The sequence below is a fragment of the Hemicordylus capensis genome, chromosome 5 (assembly GCF_027244095.1).
Source record: "Hemicordylus capensis ecotype Gifberg chromosome 5, rHemCap1.1.pri, whole genome shotgun sequence".
NCBI classification, from domain to species: Eukaryota; Metazoa; Chordata; class Lepidosauria; order Squamata; family Cordylidae; genus Hemicordylus; species Hemicordylus capensis.
The window spans coordinates 112,620,330-112,639,535 of record NC_069661.1 but is presented as its reverse complement, the minus strand read 5'-3'; the positions used below and the strand labels follow the sequence as shown (position 1 = coordinate 112,639,535).

The window sequence follows — 19,206 nt, the reverse complement described above, 5'->3', positions numbered from 1 at the left end:
TGGGGGGGGGGGGTCCACGGAGGCTCCCTTTCTCCCTGCCAGCCTCCCTTTCATCCAAAATTTGTCCCAAATGGCCACTGCGCCGGTGGGGGGAAGGCCCGAATGGGCTGAAGAACAGCCAAACGGGCAGATTTTGTACAGATGGGAGGCCGGCGGGAGATGGGTACCTCCGTGGATCCCCCGCCACCTCAGAGGGGGTGTTTTTAAAAAATATATTTTTAAAAACTTGTAACCCCGCCTCCCCACAAAGGGCCAACGTCAGCCCTTTGAGTCCCATAATTAAAACTTGTAAGTGTTATGCATCAAAGATGAACATGAAATAACTTCAAGAACTGGAAATAAAATTAACTAGAGGGTATTTAAACTAGATTATTCATTGCCTTGTGTCCAGGGGATTGTTCATTGTTTCATTGCCTTCTTTGGCCTTGGTGCAATTGACTCTGTGTCTAATAATGAACTTCTTGAACTAAAGATTTGCAGTGTGTTGCAGTAAGACAAGGAACACTGCAACAGTGATTCCATTTTCTCTTTAAACAGCTTGGGTTTAGTATTGTACAATAAATCTGAGTGTAGTAATGAATGTATTGAATTAATGACTTCACAGTCAACTGATGCTTAATGGGTGAGGATAGAATCAGTCCTAAAGATACTTGTGTTCCAACAGATGCTAATTATGCTACATGCTAGCATAATTCTGCCCATGCACTAGTGTGATATACCATTGGCAGAAATCAAATGCTGATAGAAAACTGGGCAGAGCTGGCACTGCGAGCAAAAAGTTATAGTCAGAATCCTATGCACCCTCAGAGGTCGGTCCTACACCAAAAAATGACATTACATCTGCATAAGAGGTGATGCATGCTCAAACATTTCCACTGAAGTCAATGGAAAGTCAAACTTCAAGTCTTATTCCTCAACACCTCACAATTAAATAACTACTCACACTGTGAGCCACCCAGAGAAAATTTGTTATGGGGCAGCTTACAAATAAATTTTATTGTTATTACTATTTATTAGTATCACTAGCATTAGTATTAGTATTATTAGAGGATAGGAGGGGTGTGCGCAGAAGTGGGTTGACCAGTTCTGTTTTAATCCAGACCGATTCAAACTAACCCAGTCCGGTTCCGGGTCTGGCCAAACTGGTTTATGAGCCAGTTTGGGGATATACTTGTAAAGGGGAATGTGGTGAAGATTCCCCTTTACAAGTAAAGGGGCATTCCCTATCCTAAGGCCAGGTGTGGGTGGGGGGGATGAGAGCAAGGGTACTTAGTGCCTTATCTGAGGCAGTGGAGATGGTTGCAGGCGGTGTGTGTGTGTGTGGGCTCATCCGATCCCCTCACTGACCTCCTGAAGCCTGGGCTGGCTGCATGCATGAAGGCCCTGAAGCCTGGGCTATGCTTCAGGAGGCCGGGGGGGGGGGTTGGAGGAGCCCCCGCCACCGCCGATGTGTCTGCCAACTTGGATAAGGTACAAAGTACCATCTCTCCCGTTGGAGATGGAGTTCCAGTGCATCGACCTTTTGCACCAACTATCCTAACGACCACTATAGGAGCATTGGGAGCAGAGGTACTTAGTGAGGGTCCCCTTACCTGTCCCTGCTTTACCCCTACTCTATGACCCCTGCCTTGACTCCCCAGGTATTTCCTGTAGTGAGTCAGTCCTACTTCCTTTCTCCTTGGAGATCAGATGGGAGCATCTCTCTTTCTCTGCCTATTCATTATGTAGCTCATAGTTAGGATAGGTCTTTCCTATCTCAAATGTACTTAACCTAATAAATCTTATTTAGGTGATACTGCACTACAGTCTCCATGGTTGTTCTTGACTAACTACAGCAATAAGGCTCTGTACTACTTCGTAACTGGAGTGGTGCTTTGCTAAACAATCACAAATTGCAACATCTCCTGCCCCCCCACCCCCATCAACATTAGGATAGGGAATGGGAATCCTCACCAGATTCCCCTTTACAAGTATATCCCTGAACTGGTTTGAACTGGTTCTTTTAGAACCGGGGCTGGCCCGGTTCCAACTTGGATTGGCACCCCCATTTGGGGAGGCTTGGCTGGTTCAAATCAAGATGGCTTGCACATCTGTAGAGGATAGAATTTTGATTATGCTGGTAAGCTCCCACCATACACTGGTGAGGATTGCTCTGTCATTTGATGCATATGGGATTGCTTGTTCTCCTGACTAGGCCTTTCCCCCGTTTTCCTGTTGACAAATAGTCTTGGCCTTCCTTCTCAGAAGTCACTTGGTTGGTTGCCAAGGTTACTAGTTGGTCACTTCCTGGTGTCTGTCACATTTTGGGCAGTTGTGCAAGAATTCGCACATTTCAGGAATGAGCATCTGGGAGCCTCCACATGGGTACAAGACTATTTGCACTCTTGTGACATTTTGCATTTTCCAATATTGCAGTTCTTACATGTATTATTTATCTGTGATCAAATGTTAATATGTAGAACGGGTGTAAACTGTTATTGTAAGTCTGTGCAGGAAGTTGATTGACTGTGGCAGCAGTAGGGAGACCTCTGCCGGAAGGACAAAGAAACTTTAGAGTGCAGGAGGCAACAGGCAGTTCAAGTGAGAGAGAAATCAGTTGGTCAGTTGGAGGTTGCCATATTCTGGCTTTCCAAATCTGAGTGCCTAATTTGCATATTATGTAAAATGGCTTGAAAATATTTTTTGAGCAGAATAGTGACTGCATATTTTGCTCTATAACTCTGCTTCTACAAGGGCTAGAGCTTAGCTGTAAGAAAGAAGGAAAAAAGGAAAGAAAAAGAAAACTGAAATCCGGGCAAATCTGGGGGGGGGTAAGTAAACTGGGTGAGATGCTTAAAATCTGGGTGAAACCCGGAATTCTGGGGAACATAGCAACTCTAGTTGGAGGACACTTAGATGGTGAAAAAGGGAGAAAGTAAGCTGGAGGCTTTGAGAGAGAAGGGTTCTGAACAGAAGGTTTATCTGGTAAAGAGAGAAATGGGGCTTAGGTGGAGGCAGGTAAATCTGTTCTCCACTGAAAAGCCAGGGCCTGGTCAGGGGAAGGTCCAAAAGACAAGAGCTCAAATCAGAAGGGAGGCTGAGCAGAAACTCTGCAACCAAGCAAGGCATCTGCACCCCAGAGCGGTGAAAGACCATTAACATCTCTGTAAGTAATGACATCACTTTGAAACCAGTATGCCTATGAATCTCTAGAACCTGTAACCACCACACTGAAGAAATTGTTGTTAAACAATAAAATCCTGTTGTTTCATTATCTCAAGTGCATTTCCTCTCCCACTTCATCTGAAGAGAGACCCACCACACACTACTGCACAAACAAGAGAGGGGAGAAGTGAGATTTATTTCAGATCCTGCTTAATGAGATCTGCGTGGTGGCAGAAAAGGTGCCCTGAAGTAGAGATATGAGAGTTGGATCCTCGCAACTCTCATATGCAAATATATGAGTATTCAAGCTTACTTAGTGCAGCCCTAATATTGTACCAATTTTTCTGAGGACAGCATGATAACTGCCATGAGACATTGGTATGAGCGGTGGGGGGAACATAATAAATAACTAAATAAATAAGCATAGTTGGTGACTTTGGGGCAAAGGCATATGTAGAAGAGTGTACTGAATGACTGGAGGCAAGGTAGGTTTTCTCTGGATCAGTTGTCCTATTCAGATAGTATGTTTTATGTGCATATAAGTGTGTATGTAAATGTACATGTTTTTGTATGAATAGCCCCCCATTCAGACAGTATTAAAAAGGAGGCTGAACTCAGGAATAGCTTCTGACAGCTTACCAGAAGTCCCGCCCAGCATGTCAATCACTAAACTCTCCCAATGCACCCCACACACTTACAGCATTCATCTGAAGGGAGAAAGGCTGTAAGTGTGATGGCAAGTGCATCTGTGATAGGGAGACTCCAATGCCAGAGCCTGCTTTTTTATAACACCTGAATAGGGCTAATGACTGTCCATGGAATGCTTCATGAAATTTGCATGTCATCCTTGCACATGGGCCATGCTAATCTTCTCTGTATCGTTCCAACTGTCCATGTTTTCATTTAAAAAGTGAACCTGAGTATAGGCCTTCTCAAATGCTGGATACAGATAGGAAGTGTACTACTGTATGTGCACTGAACATAATGTGTGAATAACTGTATGTGCATACAGACCTGCATGTGTGTATACTGTACCTAGATTGTACAATGTTGAACATAACATGTGAATAAGACCAGTGAGGAGTTGTCCCAAGCAAGGATGGTTTGCAGCATGTCACATCTCCCTGAAGTAGCAGCTATTCTCAATAATAGCAAAATATCTGGAGTGCGGGAGGGCTTTCTTCTCACTGGGCCAGTTTGGACGAGCGCTGACTGGCACAGGTGATAAGGTCGGATACCTGCCCTGACATCACAGGAGGATATCCAAACATGTTTGTTTAGGGGTTTAGATCATTTGTAGAGGAGCGATTCAGATGAGCGTCTCCGCCCCCAACAGGAAATTAAGAGATGTCCCAAATTAGAGTTCATTTAGGATGTCCAGTGAACATGGGGTACTTACGCTGGGTGCATCCCCACCTTATCTGAACCAGATAGGTTGTGGACTGTTTCCTTTTGAAGCACAGTGATGATAATAATTAATAATAATCAATTAATAAATAAACTTTATTTGTCAGCCCCCCCATAACAAATTGTTCTCTGAATGGCTCACAACAGAGGATTAAAACATACAATAAAAACACATAACACATTGTCAGAATATATATAAAGCCGTTTTTAGCTATCCTGCATTCCTTATTGCTAAAACACACCTCATATCCAGCAATATCCAGGCGAGGAACACTGACTATGTTCTGCCTGATGCTTGGGACATACAAAGCATTTGCATTGTCACGTAACCCAGGAATACATACTGTTCCTTCCCCCTTAATGAGCCCCTGGTGGCGCAGTGGTAAAACTGCCGCCCTGTAACCAGAAGGTTACAAGTTCGACCCTGACCAGGGGCTCAAGGCTGACTCAGCCTTCCATCCTTCCGAGGTCAGTAAAATGAGTACCCAGAATGTTGGGGGCAATATGCTAAATCATTGTAAACCGCTTAGAGAGCTCTGGCTATAAAGCGGTATATAACTGTAAGTGCTATTGCTATTGCTGTTAATGTCCGAACACCTTCCATTGGCCATGCTGATGCGTTTTCCTCTAGCTGGCCTCAGTTCTGGACACAGTTCAGGGTCTGCAAAAATATGTTGTGAACACCCACTGTCTATAAGCCATTCATGGCTACTCACATCATCCTTCTCATTAATCAAGTTCACTTGATGGCTACCCCTCCATTGTGGGGTTCCTTTTCATTCTGTAGGCAACCTCTGCTTACAGTTCCTTTGTAAGTGCTTGCTGGATCCACACGTATAGCACTTCCTCACGGCTTGGACGCTTTCAGCCTCCTCACGACCTGAAGCCTTTCTGCTGTCCTGCCGACATAACGCTTTTTCTTACCCCTGTGTGCTATGAAGCACAATAACATAAATGGAAGACTAGGGTTGCACACCACCTCAAAGTGAATAGGAGGGGTGTCAGAATATATTAACAGTGAGGTGTTGTGTGTACAGCTTTAAATGCAAAGTGCAAGTCACTGTGTTACAGCAGGTGGTGTAACTGGCAACATGTGAAGCCTGTCAACAGGTAATCAGGTTCTGAGTGATGACCTGAGGTGATTGGTCATTGCCTGTATAAGAGTAAAGCCCAAACCAGAGCAACTTGTCCACAGTGGTAAATGCTGCACCACTGTGGTCCACCCGGCTGCTGTTGTATGTATGCTGAATCTATGTGCCTTATATATGTAAATGACTATGTGTAACTGGACTTACTGAGATGATATATCATGTAAGTGACCTCAATTTTGATATATTTTTCTGTTGAACTTTTACCTGTGTGTGGAGTGTTCTTACTCAACCAAGTGGAACACAGGTGATTTGCTCTGCAACAAGGGCACAGCACCCAACACACATTAAATCATACAGACAAAAAAGAAGAAAATACAAAACACAATAAAAAAGCAGCTTAAAAACTTGTTTAACTCTAATTAGCTAAAAATTAGATCAAATCTGAAAATCAGAATTTAAAAGGCCTGGGTGAAAAAAGGTCTTAACCTGGCATCTAAAAGAACAAAGTGATGAAGCTGGGTAGACCTCACTGAGGAGGCTATTCCATAAACAGGGTGCAACCACCAAAAAGGCCGTCTCCCTGGTAGACATCCGCCTCACCTTGTTTGGCAGGAGCACCCAAAGGAGGGCCTCCAAAGAAGATCTCAAGGTTGGGTAAGGACACATGGGGCAAGGAGCTCTCTTGGTAACCCAAGAGAAACCAAGCAAAGTGGAGTAGAAAAGGTTAAGATATTTTTAAGAGAAGGGGAAATCCTGCTCCCCTTTAAATTACATTGGGTGTGAGGGACAATGGACATGGGGTCATTTTTGTCTGAGATGAGAAATTGTTGAGGAACATGACAGCTCAGCTATGTTCTCCCAAGGCAATCTCATGAGCTGAAGTGCCAAATACATGCTGCTGTGAGTGAAGAGGCAGGCTTGACCAGGATTTTGCCTTCCCCTCTCCCCACAGTAGTACGAGGGTTCAGTACAAAAAGGCATTCTGAGGAGATGGGACAAGGATTTCAAAATGACAGTCTGGCGACACGAGTCTGCCCCCTTTTTACATTACATTACAGGTCACTTTTAGTGCAAGTTTACAGATGATAAAATATGGATATGAGCGTGTGAGTCAGGCAAGGCAATCCAATGAGTACACTGATTGCATTAAATTGTTTGTAATAGCCTCTGTGATAGTGACTCATGGTCATAGCCAAACTAGACGTGACATGGGAGAAGTCCCGTAATTAGAGTTGCCCATCCTGACTGAAGCTGTTTCTGGAGATTTTGGTTCCCAATTTTGGTTCCCTCACCATTATTTACCCCCAACAATTTTCACAATACCAAGCCAATAAAAACTCTTTGCTTCAACAGTCACATGGAGTTTGATGCCAATTCCTGGATTTGGCAATCCTAACTGTGATTGGAACTCCTGATGTCATTTTTCAAAAGGGGTGTGTGTGTGTGTGTGTGTGTTTCCTATTTGGATTGGGTCCATAGCTCCGTGGTGGTGGTGGTGGTGCAGGTTAATCCTTTGCCCCAACTCCCAACTCCAGTGCCAGTGCTCCAACTCGCTACAAGCTGCTTATAGCTATGGAGGGGGAAACCTATGAGCACATCTTCTGCCACTAATTCTGTCCCATTCTGCCGTGTGCAGCAGAACACATTTCCCCTAGTTTTTTGAACAGTGACAAATGCAATGCAATAATGGCTATCCTTCTTAGCAAGGCTACGGGGATGTATGGGGATGTCAGGCTCTATGACCCAGGGCTGGCTGTGAGCAGGCCAGTCACCAATTCTTGAGGGGGTGAGGGCTCTCAGGGAGACAGATTCCTCTGACTGCTGAGGGGAGAGAAGCAGCAGCAATAGAGGAAAGGAGGGTGAGCTACAAGCTCCCCAATTCTTTTCCCTATTCCACTGTGTGCCCAAGGAGGGCTCACAGTAGAATAGGGAAAAGCTCCCCATTCCTTTTCCCTATTCCATTGTGTGCTCAAACCAGTGCAGGCTAGTCATTTGCTGGTCATCCATGTGGGGTTGGTCATTAGTTTAGAGTTGCCATACCCCCTGGAATTTTGGGATTCACTCAGATTTTAAGCACGTCACCCAGATTGCTTAGTCCACCCAGATTCACCCAGATTTCAGCTTTCTTTCTTTCTTTTTAAAAGCTGGCTAACATCTAGCCCTTGTAGAAGCAGAGTTATGGAGCAACACGTGCAGTCACTACTCTGTTCAAAAATTATTTTCAAGCCAATTTTCATAATATGCAAACTAGGCACCCGGATTTGGAAAGCCATAATATGGCAACAATCTATTTTTTCTTTTCAATTTGTACCCGAATCAAAACACCCCCAATTTGTTTGTCATTGAATCCACTGTCAGTTGCTACCAGAGAATCTACTCTCAGAACACTTCAGAAACAACAAAACCCAGTGCCCCATGGACTTGTGGGTTTGGGTGTAGTTGGTACCCTATGTTCACTACACCACCACTCACTCTAGGACACCTTGGTGCCCCCCCAAGTGGGAGTTATGGGGCTGCTGAAATCCTCATTATTCCCTATGAGGAAAAAGCTTAGACACCCAAAATTCAGAAATTCTTAAAAATCACCCCTTTCACCAATTTATTTGAAATCTGGATGGTAGCAGGAACCCATTGGGGCACTACCACCTGACCCACTCTTCTGCCCCTAAAACCCCTTTTCTGTCCCAAATCTGCCCCGAAGACATGCCTACTTCAAAAATTCTTTAAAAATCACCCCTTTGCCTAATTCTTTTGCAATCTGGGTGGTAGCTTCCTTGCACCCATTGGGCACTACTACCCACTACAACCCACTCTGGTCCACCCTGGTGCCACCCCCCTGAGGAGTTATAACTAAGGCTGCAGAAATCCCCATTATTCCCTATGGGAAAAAGCTTAAAGATGTGTAAACTTCAAAAATTCTTTTAAAAACAGCCTTTTGGCCAATTTCTTTGAAATGTGGGTGGTAGCTTCCACTCATTATGCACTACCACCCAAACCACTTTAGCCACAAAATGGAGGTCCAAATCTCTGAATTTTTTGGATCAGAATCGGGGTGATTTGTTTTGTACTCGAATCTGGGCAATTGAGGACAAGGGTGATTTGTTTTGTCTACAGATCACCTGAATCGGCCAGATTTGGGTACGAATCTTTTTGTGCCTGAATCATTTCACACATCCCTAATGTGTGAATCCCTAGCCTGCTTTGTCGGACAGCTGAGAGCTTTGGAGCTACTCCTCCCCACCCTTTGTTTGCTGGACAGACCAACTGAGCCCAGCACAGACCTGCTGCCTAATTGGGATCCTCCCTTCCCCAAGTGCCAAAGCTTCACCACCTGCAGGCACTGAGTGCTTACACCAGCCCAACCCAGGGTCATTTGTGAGAGGAAGGACTCGGGGGGCTATTTAAGGGAAGGGCTGCAGGAGGCGGCGCAGCCAGCGGCAAAACCGGCCGGCCTTTGGTGCCAGCCTTTGGTGCAGAGCTGAGGGTTGGGCTGCACTCTGTTCAGTTTAACTGTTTGAGGAGTTGTAGCAGTAAGTGTGCCAGCTTTGTAACTGAGATTGGGTAATGTGTTTGGGTTTGCCTGAAGATGGGGAGACAGGGGGCACCTTCATTGAATGTGGGGCAGCTATTCCTGTGGTGGTGGGGAATAGAAGAAGTAATGTTGGCAGGTCAGCAGGCTGTTCCAGGGGAAGGGTAGTCAGAAATTTAATAGCTGTCTCCCCTTCTGGCTGTCCTGCCAGCTCTTTGACCTCGGGGAGCATTGCCAATAATCCACATAGTCTCACCTTGCTCCTCTGCAATGCCAGGTTAGTCCAAAATAAGCCAGAGCTCATCCGAGATTTGATTCTGGATGAAGGGGCTGACCTGGTATGTATTACTGAGACTTGGTTGGGGGAAGCTAGTGGTCCAGTTTGGTCCCAGCTTCTTCCTCCAGGATATTCTGTAGAGGAGCAGGTGAGGGGACGTGGGCGGGGAGGTGGAGTGGCTGTGGTCTATAAGGATGATATTTCCCTTACCAGGGTCCCTGTTAGGGTATCAGACTATATTGAATATGTGTACTTGAGTCTGGGGACCAGGGATAGATTGGGACTTTTGTTGGTGTACCGATTGCCCCGCTGCCCAACTGAGTCCCTTACTGAGCTCACGGAATTGGTCGCGGGACTTGCATTGGAGTCTCACAGACTTTTGGTGCTGGGGGACTTCAATGTTTGTTTGGGGACCAATCTGTCCGGGGCAGCTCAGGAGTTCATAGCAGCCATGACAACTATGGGCCTATCCCAAGTGGTCTCTGGACCGACACACACTGCAGGTCACATGCTTGATGTGGTCTTTTACTCTGATCATGGTGGAGCTCCGTGGGTGGGGACTCCTGTGATTTCCCCATTGTCATGGACGGACCACCATCTGGTAAAGGTTGGGATCACAACCACTTCCCACCTCCGCAGGGACGTGGGGCCTATTAGAATGGTTCGCCTGAAGAGGTTATTGGATCCAGTAGGATTCCAAGAAGCCTTGGAAGGATTTAATGTTGGTTTTGCTGGTGATCCTATTGATGCCCTGGTGGAGAATTGGAACAATTTGCTCACCAGGCCAGTAGACACGATTGCTCCTAAGCGTCCCCTCCGACCCGCTTCAAAATTTTCCCCTTGGTATAAGGGAGATCTACGGGGGCTGAAGCGGCAAGGTAGACGATTGGAGCACAAGTGGAGAAAGACTTGACTCAAATCCGACAGATTACAACAGAGCACACTTAAAGATCTATGCTCAGGCAATACGTGCGGTAAAGAAGCGGTTCTTTTCTGCCCGTATTGCTTCTGCAAGTTCACGTCCGGCGGAGTTGTTCAGGTTGTGAGGGGGCTAGTATCTTCCCCCGCTCCCTTGAACCAGAATTTGGAAGCATCAGTCACCCGCTGTGATGTGTTTAATGAATTTTTCACGGACAAAATCTCTTGGATTCGGGCCGACCTCGATGGATACTCCACAATTAATTTGGTGTCTGAACTGGAGGTGTCCAACAATTCCTCTTATACGACTTGACTAGATCAATTTCAGTTTGTGACTCCTGAGGATGTGGACAAGCTGCTTGGATCGGTGAGGCCTACCACTTGTTCTCTTGACCCTTGTCCAACATGGCTTTCTTCTATCTAGCAGGGAGGCTGTTATAGGCGGCCTGGTAGAAATCATAAATGCTTATTTGAGGGAGGGCAGGATACTTCCTTGTCTTAAGGAGGCAATTATTAGACCTCTTCTAAAGAAGCCTGCAGTAGATCCCTCAGAGTTGAGCAATTATAGGCCTGTCTCCAACCTCCCGTGATTAGGTAATTGAGAGGGTGGTGGCCTCTCAGCTCCAGACAGTCTTGGAGGAAACTGATTATCTAGACCCATTTCAAACTGGTTTTCGAACAGTCTATGGGGTGGAGACTGCCTTGGTCAGCCTGATGGATGATCTTCAGTTGGGAATTGACAGAAGAATTGTGACTCTGTTGGTCCTTTTGGACCTTTCGGCGGCTTTCGATACTATCAACCATAGTATCCTTCTGGAGCGTCTGAGGGGGTTGGGGGTGGGAGGCACTGCTTTACAGTGGTTCCGCTCCTACCTCTTGGAAAGGTTCTAGATGGTGTCGATTGGAGATTGTTGCTTTTCAAAATCTGAGCTTAAGTATGGTGTCCCTCAAGGCTCCATACTCTCTCCAATGCTTTTTAACATCTACGTGAAACCGCTGGGAGAGATCATCAGGGGATTTGGAGCAGGGTGTTATCAGTACGCTGATGACACCCAGTCTACTTCTCCATGTCAACCTCTTCAGGAGCTGGCATATCCTCCCTAAATGCCTGCCTGGAAGCAGTAATGGGCTGGATGAGGGAGAATAAACTGAAGCTGAATCCAGATAAGACAGAGGTACTTATTGTGTGGGGTCAGAACTCCAGAGATGATTTTGATCTACCTGTTTTGGATGGGGTCACACTTCCCCAAAAGGAACAGGTTCTCAATCTGGGAGTACTCCTGGATCCACACCTCTCCTTGTTTTCTCAGGTTGAGGGGGTGGCCAGGGCTGCTTTCTATCAGCTTCGGCTGATACGCCAGCTGTGTCCGTTTCTCAAGATCAATGACCTCAAAACAGTGGTACGTTTGTTGGTAACCTCCAGACTTGACTTCTGTAATGCACTCTACGTGGGGCTGCCTTTGTACGTAGTCCGGAAACTTCAGTTGGTTCAAAACGCAGCGGCCAGGTTGGTCTCTGGGTCATCTCGGAGAGAGCACGTTACTCCTTTGCTGATGGAGTTACAGTGGCTGCCGATAGGTCTCCGGGCAGAATACAAAGTGCTAGTTATAACTTATAAAGCCCTAAACGGCTTAGGTCCTGCATATTTAAGAGAGCGTCTTCTTTGCTACGAACCCTACCGCCCATTGAGGTCATCTGAGGAGGACCGTCTGCAGTTACCACCAAATCGTTTTATTGTCACCCAGAGACGGGCCTTCTCGGCTGCTGCCCCGAGATTGTGCAATGCGCTCCCTGTTGAGTTACGATTCTCCCCATCTCTGGCTATTTTTAAAAAACATTTGAAAACGTTTTTTTTCCCCCAAGCCTTCTCAGTTTTTTAATTTAAAAAATACTGTTTGTTAATTTTATGGTTTTTAAATTATTGTATTGTTTTAACTTTTATATGTGTTATATGTTTAACTGTTTTAACTTTTTATGTGTTTTAATTGTTGTTAGCCGCCCAGAGACGTAAGTTTGGGTGGGGTATTAATTAATTAATTAATGGCAACCCTAATCAAGTTAAAACTGGGTTCCACACTTCTTGGCTGAGGTGTGTGTGTGTGTGTGTGTGAAAGTCTAACTTCACCTAGGGCTGGCCCTGGCTATGAGTTTGGAAAGGATTGATCTAGTTTAAGCTCTGGAGAGTTCAGTAGCAAGGGGTGGGCGGGTGGTAGAGAACTCTTTCACTCAATATTAAGCAACTAAGGATGTCTTTCACAGGGGAAAGATGATGTAGTGCAGCATCTCATGTGAATGGATTAGACATAGGCCTAAGGCATCTGATTGGCTCCTGATGTTACAAGTGCAGAAGCTTTGGCTGTGCTAACCTTTAGTCAAGGCTTCTTGGGCACATCTCAAGCAGAAATGATTGAATCCCATTATACTTGCTAAGTTTCAGAGGCTGAAGGGGACTGCATGATGCCAGGTAGGTCTATGGGCATGGATATTGTGCTATGGATTAAATATGTTGGTCTTCTTAATAATCTGGAAAGACTCAAGGATAAATGCTCAGTTTTTTACACTAATTATTTGAATGAAGCAAAAGTGAACTAGTCTGTTGCATAGGCAGGGCTTAATTTGAACCAGGGCTGGCTGAGCCACAGAATTTTGCATGGATTATTTATAGATGGGCATCTCCTGCTAAAAGAGAGAAGTTCTCTAACTTTGCTAGCTTTGCAATAGACACTGCTCCTGCTCTTCTGCATCCTGCTCTTCTGCGTCTTGTGAGTTCAGTTGCTGTTTGTGCCCTCAATTAAATAAATGTCAAATAGAACCAGGAAACAAATTTTCCTTCAGATTTTGTGACCAGGTAATGGTCACAGCTGGAGCGAACCTATATATGTACATATGAAGCAGCTTAAACTGAGTCAGACCATAGCTCAGTATTATTACACCTACTGGCAAATGAATGTCAAGAATAGAATCTCACACTTTCTATGTGCAAAACCATGTGCTCTACCGCAGAATCTACTTCTGTTCACTACAAAAGTTTAATAAGCTTCAGTGCTTATTTGACCATAAGTCAAATAAGCTTGTATTTGACCATATTCAAATGGTCAAGCTACTTGTATTTGACCATTTTGAAATTTAAAAATGTCAGTTTTCTGTATAAAACTATCAAGGTTTTGTAGAACATTAAACCACTAAGGACATCTTACACAGGAGAGAGAGGGGGAGGAACCATCTTTGGATAGAGGTGATCCGGTTGACATAGTATATTTGGACTTCCAAAAAGCTTTTGACAAAGTTCCTCACCAAAGGCTCTTGAGTAAATTTAGCAGTTATGGGTTAAGGGGACAATTGTAGGTTGGTAACTACTTTGGAACAATGATTTTGAATATCTTATGCAATCAATGGCAGGTTGCTTTGAAGACAGTGAAACATGCCTCTTTAGATCTAAAATGCAGCTAGGACAGCAGAAACTTTTGTTCTGTGTTTATTAGACACCTCAGATAATGTTTAACAAGGGATGGTTGCAGACTTCTAGATGTTGGGGGTTTAAACTGTACAATGGTACACTTACGCATATAATTTAGTCCTGTCTGGTTATTGCACCATTTTGGCTTGAAATTCATAAGGTAGTTAACATAACATTGCAGGTATCATTGCCTGTCAAAGACGTTCATGTTTTATTGGGGTACTTCCCTAGCACATGAAATCTAGCATTATATCAAGAACTGTGGATTCTTCATGCTTGCAGGGGGCGCCAAAAGGATTAAAATCCAGGTTACCTTAGAGAGCGCCTTCTTCGGTCTGATCCCCACTGCACGCTAAGATCATCTGAGGAGGTCCGGCTCCAGTTGCCACCGGTTTGTCTGGTGGCGACCCAGAGGCGGTCCTTCTCTGTGGCCACTCCTAGACTGTGGAATGCGCTCCCTGCAGTTATCCATTATTTGAATTCTTTATAGGAATTTAGGAGAGCCCTAAAGATCTACCTGTTCGGCCTGGCCTTCCAGTGTTCTTAAATTGTTTTAAAGGGTCTTTAAATATCGGGTTTTTATAAGGTTTTGAATTGTTTTACTTTTTAGCTGTTTTATTTTATTTTTAAAATTTTTATGCCCGGTCATTGATTGATTTTAACTGTTTTATGATGTTTGTGAACCGCCCTGAGCTATTTTGTAAGGGCAGTCTAAAAATCGAACAAATAAATAAATAATAACTCTGGAAGGACAAATTTACTGTGTTTGTTGTTGTTTACCCTCTTTCTTTTTCTCCTGCGTTGGTTGTGTCTTATTTTTTTTAAGTTATGTTTAAGGAATTTTTCTTTTTTCAGTTATAGTCGCATGTATTACTATCCTCAATCCAGTTTTATGCATTATTGTAATCTCACTGCAATAAAGGACAAAACAAAGTGGGGGTGGGGGGAACAACAGCACTAGATCCGGGGGTCATCCCATGAAACTGGAGGCCAGGAAATTTAGGACCAACAAAAGGAAGTACTTTTTCACACAGTGCATAATTAATATATGGAATTATCTGCTATGGGATATGGCGATGGCCACTCGGTTGGATGGCTTTAAAAGGGGCTTAGACAAATTCATGGATGATGGGTCTATCAATGGCTACTAGTTGGTGGCTACAGGCTACCTCCAGCCTCAGAGGCAAGATGTCTCTGAATACCAGTTGCAGGGGAGAAACAGCAAGAGAGAGGGCATGCACTCACCTCTTGCCTGTGGGCTTCCCAGAAACATCTGGTAGGCCACTGTGTGAAACAGGATGCTGGACTAGATAGGCCTTGGGCCTGATCCAGCAGGGTTGTTCTTATGTTCTTATGAATTCTTCTTGTTAACTCTGGGATATCAGATTTCGGAAAAGAAAGAAAAAGTGTGTTTCCCTGTTTTGAATGCATTGACAGCATTCAAAATCAGATACAAATATATGCAGCTAAAAGAGAGCAGGGCTGTTCTTATGTTCTTATGTACATATGTGAATGGCTGCTTTTGTTTTTAGGACAAGAGGCTTTTGGGAGGACCAAATTGGATCAGAGAAGAGAAGGGTACAATTAACCTCTCTCCACCTTCTGCATCTTCATTCCACATTGCCCCCAGATTGCTCTATCCCCTCATAGGTTGAAAAGCAGCTTGAATGGGGTTATTTGGAGTGGAGAAGTGGCGAGAGAGGAAAGGGTTAAGCATTCCCTGCAACAGCTTCTCTGCTCTAATTGTCGCCTAGTGCTAGTTTTGCTTCAAAATAATAAAGGTCATTAGGAATGTACAGAGACAGACATTGGTCTATCTGGCTCAGTATTGTATACAGTGACGGGCAGCGACTTCTCCAAGGTTTCAGGCAGGAACCTTTCCCAGCCCTACATGGAGATGCCAGGGGTTGAACCTAGGAAGGGAATGTCCCCTACTTCTGAGCTCCATCCCAAAGGTGACATACATGGGTCTCCTATCCAGGCACTGACCATACTTAGACCTGCTTAGCTTCAACAAGGTGGCTTTATCATGTGTGCTTAGACCATGCTCTGGGACCCAAGGTTATCTTGGGATTCTGTTACACATTTGCCTGTAAAGAATTAGTCTCTGGTGGCAAGCCTGAGCCACAGCTATTTGCAGCTTATAAACTGAACACCATGTATAGGATTTTATATTCCCATGACCTGACCAGGCCTGCCAAAGAGCAATCACTTTCCCCTTGGAATGCTTAGATACTTGGGGTGTATCCAGATGATTAATGACAATAATTGTACTTAATTGAGGCACTTCACTTAGGCAAGGAACTACCTAAACAGGTTTTTATTTGACTAGCCATGAAAAACTTATAGTGTTTCCTGGAAACTAGATGCAGATAATGTGGAAGCAGATCTGGATAAGTGGAATTTCTAAAGTCTCTGATACTGAACTGTGGAAGCCAACTGCAACACTCCAGTGAGGGCTGTATTTATTTCATGCCAAACAACATAGCATCTAAATCTATGCAGATTAGTAATCATAATACTTAGCACGTCTAGCCCTTGTAAAGGGGTGGTTCTTTCATGAAGTGACGTGATTACCACGTGCAGCAGATTAGTGGGGCCCAAGGGGGGGCAGAGAGATCCTCCCCCAGGACTGATCTGACCTTTGCAAGAAGTACTGCTCTTCACCCTCCTTTCAAAGTTTGCAAAGGAGCACAAGGAGAGAAGAGAAGGCTGCTGGCAACCTTCCCTTCTCACCCTGCCTCATGCCACTTTCATATCTTGCAAAGGTCTTTTGAAAGGGGACTGACCCTCACCTTTGGTGCAGGGCAACCTTTGGTGCTTTTGCCTGTTGCTCTGCAATACATTGGGCCACCCTTGCATTTGTAGACACAGAAATACAAGGCAAAATGTTCATGTGACCCTTCTTTTGATCTGCTTCTCCCGAGGCTGAAGGCAAATGCTGTTGCTTTCACGCAACCTGTCTATCTAAAAAACTGGACAAAAATCAGACAGGTGAAGTTATCTTTGGCACCACTGTATGCAAATAATCAGGTCAAACTTTTAATCTTGTAGAACATTTTGCAATTTCTCTAGTTTGAATGGCAGATCCCGAAGAGCAAGAAGCAGAGCATGCTTCATACATTCAATGAGCTGGATTTGGAGACCATAAATAATGTGTGTAAGTGGTGAACAAGGAACCAGGATGTTTGTAATAGAAAAAACACATGAAAGTGAACAGGATACATCATCACTCAGATTGCCTCTCCTTCTTACATAACATGAATCGCTGTACTAAGTTAGGAAATCCTGCTTGGTGACAATAGAAAATGATTTATTACGCTCTCTCTTATTTAGTCACATTAAGGAGGAATCAGAGGTGGTCATGATGAGGAAAATTAGTCAAAGTAGTACTATTGAAATTAAAAGGGAAAGTCAGGCAGTGGCTATCTTGTCCTTTTAATTCCAATGGATCTACTTTAACTATCATCATCATGTCAGCCAGTATCTTTCCTCATCAGCATTCCTCATCATGTCAGCCAGTATCTTTAATGTTGGTATGTGACGGGGCTGGGTGTACTTTGCTTGCACAGCACAAGTACAAGAACTAGAACTGGAAACAGAATTCAGCATCCTGAAAAATTCTGCTTTTCTTTTCTTTTTTAAAATCTACATTATAAGGCTGTGAAAGAAGACTTAAAAATGTGTAGGCAATTCCCAGTAAAATCTCAGCAGGCTGGATTTAGGAGGGAGTTAAGGGGAGCCGAGCTGAAGTGGATTTCAAGGCATGAGGAGCAGGATTTTGGTGCTCTCCATTCCCATTGAATTTGACTATAGCTTTATTGTATTTTTGTTTAAATTTCTTTGAACATAGGAACATATGACGCTGCCTATACTGAGTCAGATCCATCTAGCTCAGCACTGAATACATTGATGCCCTCCTAGCAGGGGCATAGCAAGGTTGGAGTGGGCCCAGATACAATATTTTAAAATCCCACCCCCACCCCACCCCGTCACTGAAGCTCAGCTCATGAAGTAAAGAAATCTTAAATGAGGCTGAATAGTGGTAACAAAAAAACATAGTTATTTATAGACACACTAGTACTTTTAAGCCCGTTATAATAATGGGCGCTAGCCTTTTTTTGTTCCCCTTTAAGTGTTGTTCATCTTTTTGTGTGTGTGTGTTTTATGACAGGAAACCAATGCCTTCCAAATGAATAAAATCCATCACTGGCTGCCACAAAGTGTGCTAATTATTTCCTTTGATAAATTAAAAGCCATAAAAGTCTCTCTATAGCGTGCAGCTTACAGTCAGGATATCTTCTGTGTTAATCAAATACAGTATGTGTTAATTTGGCCTTATACGAAGACCGTTAGTGAATCAAAAAGTTATGACTAACCCTTCTAATCAGGTTGTCAAGTGATTTTGTGAATATCGTGTGTAGACCTTCAACAGGGGCAAACAGCTGTGGGTTGGGGGGGGAGGAGTCTGAATCAGGACCATGGCAAGAGCAAAGAGTAAAGCCTCCTCCCCCATTCTGTGATCCCAATAGCGGGATAGTGGCCAACTGGGGAACCGGGGAAGCCTGCAGTGGGGGAAAGAAGGAAACCACACATTCCCCTTGGTGTTCCCCACCAGCGCTGGGTGTTGGGGGGGATGCCCCCTCTGGTCCTGATGGGAATCGGCAGCTATCCCAGTGAGTGGCCCGTGACACCCGCTATCCTCCATGGACGTGTCTCCTTCTGTGGGGCTGTTAGGGAAAGGCCCCAGAGACTGGAGACTTTGCTTTCATCAATTCCGCCCCCCCTTGAGCAGCAGGGAGCGCAGAAGACACCAGCAACGCTCTCCTCCGTCTTTACCTGCCCTAAAGTTCCACTCCAAGTAGCCGTTGAGTTCCCTCTCAATCAAGCAAAAGAATAAAGAAAAGGAAAAGCAAATGCTCACCCGCCTGCCTCTGAGGGTAGGGGGGAAGGGAGGGGGCGGGGGAAGGAGGGGAGTCGCTGGGGAGCCTTCGCGGCTGCTCTCTCGGGCCCGCCACCTGATTTTTTACCCCCCACCTGATTAAGGGCCAAAACGCCCGCCCGCCCTCCCAGCTGGCTGATTCCTCCTCTGTGACCCCCCCACATGATTAAGGGCCAAATCGGCCCATGTAAATGCAGCCGCCGCCGCGCCGGGCAATGAAAGTCCTTAATTTGAGAGGGAGAGAGGAGCTCGCAAGCAGAGCTCCTCTCTCTGCAAAGCCTCTTCCCGATCTGGCGCTTTGGGCTCAAAGGACGCCTATTGCGTCCTTTGCGTCCATAGTGCCAGTTCGGGCAGAGCCTTTGCACAGAGAGCCTTTGCACAGTCTTTGCACTTTGTTTGCGAGCTCCTCTCTCCCTCTTAAATTAAGGACTTTCTTCGCCT

General features: G+C 44.9%; 1 protein-coding gene and 1 non-coding gene across 6 annotated transcripts in view; one reads left to right on the top strand and one right to left on the bottom strand.

Annotated features, from left to right (window-relative positions):
- The window catches only part of SLC34A2 (solute carrier family 34 member 2), a 90,245-nt gene that overhangs the window by 1,126 nt on the left and 69,913 nt on the right, over positions 1–19,206 (top strand). The window contains exon 1 of one of the 5 annotated variants that reach the window (XM_053252257.1): positions 2,233–3,145. The exons of 3 other annotated variants lie outside the window; for them this stretch is intronic. The gene's annotated coding sequence lies outside the window, so the exon portion shown is untranslated. Of the gene's footprint in view, positions 1–2,232; positions 3,146–11,511; positions 11,542–19,206 lie in introns of those variants that run through there. One more of the 5 variants, XM_053252255.1, reaches the window with a different exon arrangement.
- On the bottom strand, positions 3,954–4,059 carry LOC128328585 (U6 spliceosomal RNA). The gene has a single exon (XR_008309314.1). It is a non-coding gene; the product is annotated as a U6 spliceosomal RNA (small nuclear RNA).